We start from the raw sequence: 5171 nt of genomic DNA, 5'->3' as shown, positions 1-5171 counted from the left end.
TCCGCAGACCGTGACAAAACCATCAACATGGCAAAGGCTACATCAGCACATTTGTTTCACGTGAAGCTATCAGGGACGACAAAGATAGTGCCAAAATAAAAGTTGTCCACCAATCATGCTTTTTGTCTGCACACTTTCATTGACATATATCATTTCCACACAAGCCAACTCTTTGCTCCTGGGGTCCACAGATTAGGTAGAGTCTGCAGACTGTATACTGTAAATGTCTACCTTTCTCCTCATAACTTCAAAAACAAATGCATACAGATTTAATTTAGAAGTAAAAATCTGAAAACATTAACTTCCTAAACTTGCACCATACACATATTATACTTGATGAAAATGTATTCCTCAAATTTGTTGGAAAAGTAACCCGTAGGACACCAAAGAAGCATTTCCATCATCTTTTAAAAGTAGCATAGCATTAATATTTTGTTGGCGAGCTTATATCTAGTAACCCCTTAAGCATCTTCATTTTAGACAAATTTTAAAAGCACATTTGTTATATACAATTTTTAATACTGTACTTGTGCACAGCAGCTATGATATCTCTGTTTTACTTGCAGTGAATGAGTTTGACTGTGTGGAGAGTAGCCATGTGAACAGAGAGACAGTCTGTTAACCACATACTCATGGTTCAAGACCCTGAGCTGACCGAAAGACTCTTCACACATGTGTGGTCCAAAGGGGTCACAGTGCCCCCTCACAAGAGTCCCTTGTCTGTTCATACAAGCTGTTATTGTGCAGTCATATATCTAAAGCCCCTGAGCATCCAGAAAGTGTTGGCTAGAGGCTAGTAGAAGTTATACCCTGTTCTTTTTGTGTCCTCTTTGGTAAATATATGTAGTCAGTAGCAGCAGTGATGTCCAAGCACCTTAAGTATGGAAGGTGGTAAACCATTTGTACAGGAGGTCATTTCATTTGATTCTCCTGTTTGACTGTGAAATGGGGTACAACAACCACCGGTCACGCCTAAACTTTTATCAGAAGAGTTCCCCAGAAGAAACAAGGGAGTGATTCGAGAGTCTGGTGAAAGCTCAGAGTCACTGCGTTCAGAAAAGTCTTGAGATGTCATCAGCTCCACTACTGAGCTGTGCTGCCAGGAAAGCTAAAAGATCCAAAAGACGTGATCACACTCACTGAAAAAAAGGGACTGGCCATCTCTTGGATTTATGTAAGCATCTTGCATGCATTTAACACAATTGCCTCATGTTTTAAAGTTAAATGTAACTATATAGTGTAAAAACTACATGATATGCAGAAAGGGTGTATTAAATTGTTCATATCATGTTCAGGTGACGTAAGTCAATAAGATAGCAACGTTAAATCTCGTGAAACCACGCGTGATTTCATCTCGCGGGCTTTGGATCGTGGTTTAAAAAAGGCATCCATCTCAGTCAAGTCGAGCAGCCAACTCTACGTTTTTGGTATGTCTTGATTTTTTGAATTCATTTTTACCATAATTCAGCCAAATGTAGTTAAACGTCTAGAGTGTCGCCATGTAACATGCTAAAAAAGAGCCGTTAGCTTATTTGCTGTTTTATCTGTTGTCAAAGAATTGGCGCTTTTTCATTTGAATTTGTCTTTGGCACAAGAGCCGTAATATCACATTAAACCTAATTACGAGGCACTCATAACACAATTTGGTTTTCTGTGTGAATAGATTTGTCAACTGACTCTTCAGTTACATTGTGTATTTACTGCACCGTGGTGTTAGTGAGATTTTGGACATTGAACAGCTTTAGCTAATATCATCAGCGGCATTATGCTAGCTTACATCCCTACCCCTCCTGCCCTCACCTGCTGTCCTTTTGTTTTTTTTGCTGCACATTGAGAGATGACCTCTATTCTGCATTTCACCAGGAGTCAGCTGATGGATTGTGGGTTCAAGGTGTTATGGTAAGAAAGTATATTCTATTTTCGTTTCTGTAACTTAATTATAATAGGTTTTTTATAATTATTAGGTGCATGCATACTCACCCTATTAATACAACTGAGAGATCCAAAATCTGCCATAGGTTTAACTTATACCTGTATGTATTGCCAGAAAGGTGATTACTGGACTCGCATTAATGCACACTTGAACTGAAATGAGGTTGTAACTTGTGGGTTGTTGGGTTGCAAATCAGAAACAAACATCTTTGGATTTTTTTTAATCCCATAAGATCTGGAAACACAGTTTTTATTCAACAAAACATTACTGATTAACCAAGCACAGTGCCTGCTGTTATTTCAAAATAATTTTATGTCATTTCAGATAAAATGCAGCATTCCAGTGCATCCCAACCATGCCTTTACAGTCAAGGTTTCTGACGGAGCTGAGTTTTTCTCTGACAGTCTGCTGAAAGTGTTTGCAAAGTGATCGGGGGAACAGGGCACAAAGCTAAAGGATGTAGCTGCCATAATGACAGTAAGAACTTTAAAATTCTTTAACTACAAAGTGTATATGTATTGCATTAGGTCAGTAAAAGATTTTTATGCTACATCCATTGAAACAGTCAACTATTACCTGTGAGTAATGATTCCACTAAAAGGATGCCATAATTTTCGTCATGCATTTACTGGCCCACTGAGAAAAAATTATCTTTTTTTTAAAAATAAATGTTCTGGAAACTATATATCCATAAAGTTGATGTCAAACAGGAACTTTTGATATTGCTTTGTAGATGCTGGTGTTGCATGTTGACTGGTTTAAAAAGTCAAGAGTTTTTGTCTGGGATCATTTTCTTCTGTGCTACTGAAAAGTTCACAAATCTCTGTTTTCTTTGTTATAATAGTCAAGGATGACATTAATGCTCGGAGTCCCTCATCAAAGTGCTCCGCATCTGTGTGAAAGACAATTGCAACATCTTGGTGCAGGAGTTCATGGTGAGTGTTTTATGAGTAGATTGTGGCTTTGCAACATTTAAAAATGCATTTAGTTATCCACTTGATCCTCATTGGACTGGTTAGGACCAGTAGTCCTCTTTAATAATTTGAAGTTCACATGAGGCCTGGTAGTGAACTCGGCCGCCGGCCCTTGAGGCCCCATCCCCACCCCTGTATTAGGGGTCACATCAGTGTGAAAAAACTTTAAATTTGTCATTCTAATGAACAAAGGAAAATCCCACCAATATTTATATTAGCTTTTGTTTGAAAAAATGACCAACTGACCAACAGCTAACCAAATTGTGGGGCTGAAAGTCTAAATTCTAACATCTTCTGAGTGACATAACCTGGATTTCTGATGGGCCGGTGTCTTTCTAACAAAAACTAATGTAAAGCATTTGAAATTATTATGTTTTTCACCCTCTCTTAGAAACTCTGTTAGACCATGAATGGCAGCATGGCAGGCCACTCTTTGGCTATAGCTATTTACTATGTTGCTTGCATTGGTTTAAATTACTCTAACATTAGAACTGGTAGATTCAAAAGAGATGAGTTTAAAAAGGAATCTTAAAGAAATGTTTTGTGTTTAACCAGGACTTGACTGAGGCCACTGCACAGATTGAGAAAACCACAATGAACATCTGTCTCCAGAGGATGCGGCAGGCAATGACTTTTCTGATGTTGTTCTTCAAGATCTGGATAACGTGACCTTTGCAGTAGCCATGCTGTTTGGACCTTTTTTATTCCTTCAACATGAGTTACCCATCACAACTCTGCTACACTTTTGAGGTGATTCAATGGGTGGTAATGGAGTTGGATGCAACTCAGCTCTCAAGAAAAGCTCACAACTAAGACAAAACTGCTCCTGCAACGAAGCTCACTGTTATGCATGTGAGGTGACCAGCTCTAGGTGAGAGGACATTTAAATCTCACACTTGTTCTGCTGCATTTTTGAAGCTCAATTCCAGGAACGGATCGCAGGGTTCATTTTTATATACTCTGCAACTGCCATGAGGACGAGCCGTTTTTTGTTGTTGTTTGTTTTTCCTTTTGCTCTGTACAAGTTCTGTTTGTCTGTTTGGCAGCATTTTTAAATTTCTCTTTGTATTTTTTTCTTTCTTTTACTAGTGAAGAGATGTAGCGTGAACAGTTATGCAGTCTAAATATCCCATATGGGTCGTGTGAAATGGTATTTTCAGTTTCATTCAGTTGAAGTAAAGAACGTTGAATATTTCTAAGTGTGCTGTTTTGAACCAAGATGTCACAGTATGATCAGTGCTGTAATTTTTGACAGTCACTGTATCAATGTTATTTTTGCGTCTCTTGAATAAAGGTTTTGACCTGCAAGTGCTAATTTCTTTAGTTATTGGGGTAAAATGGGTAGTGTTAATAGGAAGGTGTTTGCCAATTCAGTAACCTAATTTAATGTTAATGGAAACTAACATTACCTCAAATTGTTTAGTCATAATTGTTGTTTAACTGAATCTTGACGTTAGAGGCCTTAAATAGAATGTTTTGTATTGTTCTTTCCCAACATTTTTCAAAAGAAACAGTCCAATTTCTTTGCTGTGATTGATTCCAGAGAACACGGAAGAACTGACATTATTTAACTGTTGATTTATATAGATTCAGTAGAGGAGTAATGTCAGTTTAATTCTTTACCTACTGTCAATGCAGTGAAATTAGACATTTTGTTTTGAAAGGTTACTGGTGGATGCCAGCAACCATCTTGGAAGAGAACAATACAATCTGTTATAAGGCCTCCATTTGAAAATTGTGTATTTGATACTAGAATATAATAGCAAAATGTAATTTGAAGATAACATGTAGTATTTAAGTGACCAAGTAGTATTGGGTAAAAGTTATTGAATCGTGTTGGGATAACGTGAGAAAATTGTGAAGGATTAAAATATTCCAAGAGCTCAAATTACTTCATCAAAACATGTTTAAGTCACATTTTATCAACACAAATTGCACAAGTTTATTGAACATGAATAAATTGTGTTAATTTAACTCAATTGTTTAAGTTGCTGCCAAAGCAAAACATCTGTGTGCAACAAATGTCCACCATTGAATTAAGTAAATCCAACAACATATTTTTTTCAGTGCTGAAAGTGGGTACCTAAGTCTGGTGATGGTATAATGTTTTAAATCGAGACAAAGTTGGTCGCAAAGCTGTGCTCCTTACCAATCTGAAAATCTGAACCTGTCTCAGTGCTGCTTATACAGCTGGATAAGAGAAGGTATCAGGGGACCTTAACCTTTTGGCAGTTAAAGCAGATTTAGACAAGTCAAAGTAAGTC

General features: G+C 37.4%; 1 long non-coding RNA gene across 2 annotated transcripts; it reads left to right on the top strand.

Moving 5' to 3' along the window:
* Positions 1-1141: 1141 nt before the first annotated feature.
* Positions 1142-3845, top strand: LOC146678838 (uncharacterized). Of its 2 annotated transcripts, none has more exons than XR_014911461.1 (6): positions 1142-1174; positions 1296-1427; positions 1864-1899; positions 2258-2410; positions 2778-2868; positions 3463-3845. It is a non-coding gene; the product is annotated as an uncharacterized LOC146678838 (long non-coding RNA). The 2 variants fall into 2 exon arrangements; XR_014911460.1 differs by having other exon boundaries at positions 1836-1899.
* Positions 3846-5171: the final 1326 nt, after the last annotated feature.

The sequence above is a fragment of the Rhamphochromis longiceps genome, linkage group LG1 (genome assembly GCF_057381845.1).
Source record: "Rhamphochromis longiceps isolate RC_006_pf linkage group LG1, R_longiceps_female_GT1.1, whole genome shotgun sequence".
In the NCBI taxonomy this organism is placed as follows: Eukaryota; Metazoa; Chordata; class Actinopteri; order Cichliformes; family Cichlidae; genus Rhamphochromis; species Rhamphochromis longiceps.
Note: the sequence above shows the minus strand (reverse complement) of the source record. Positions and strands in the feature narration are given on the sequence as shown.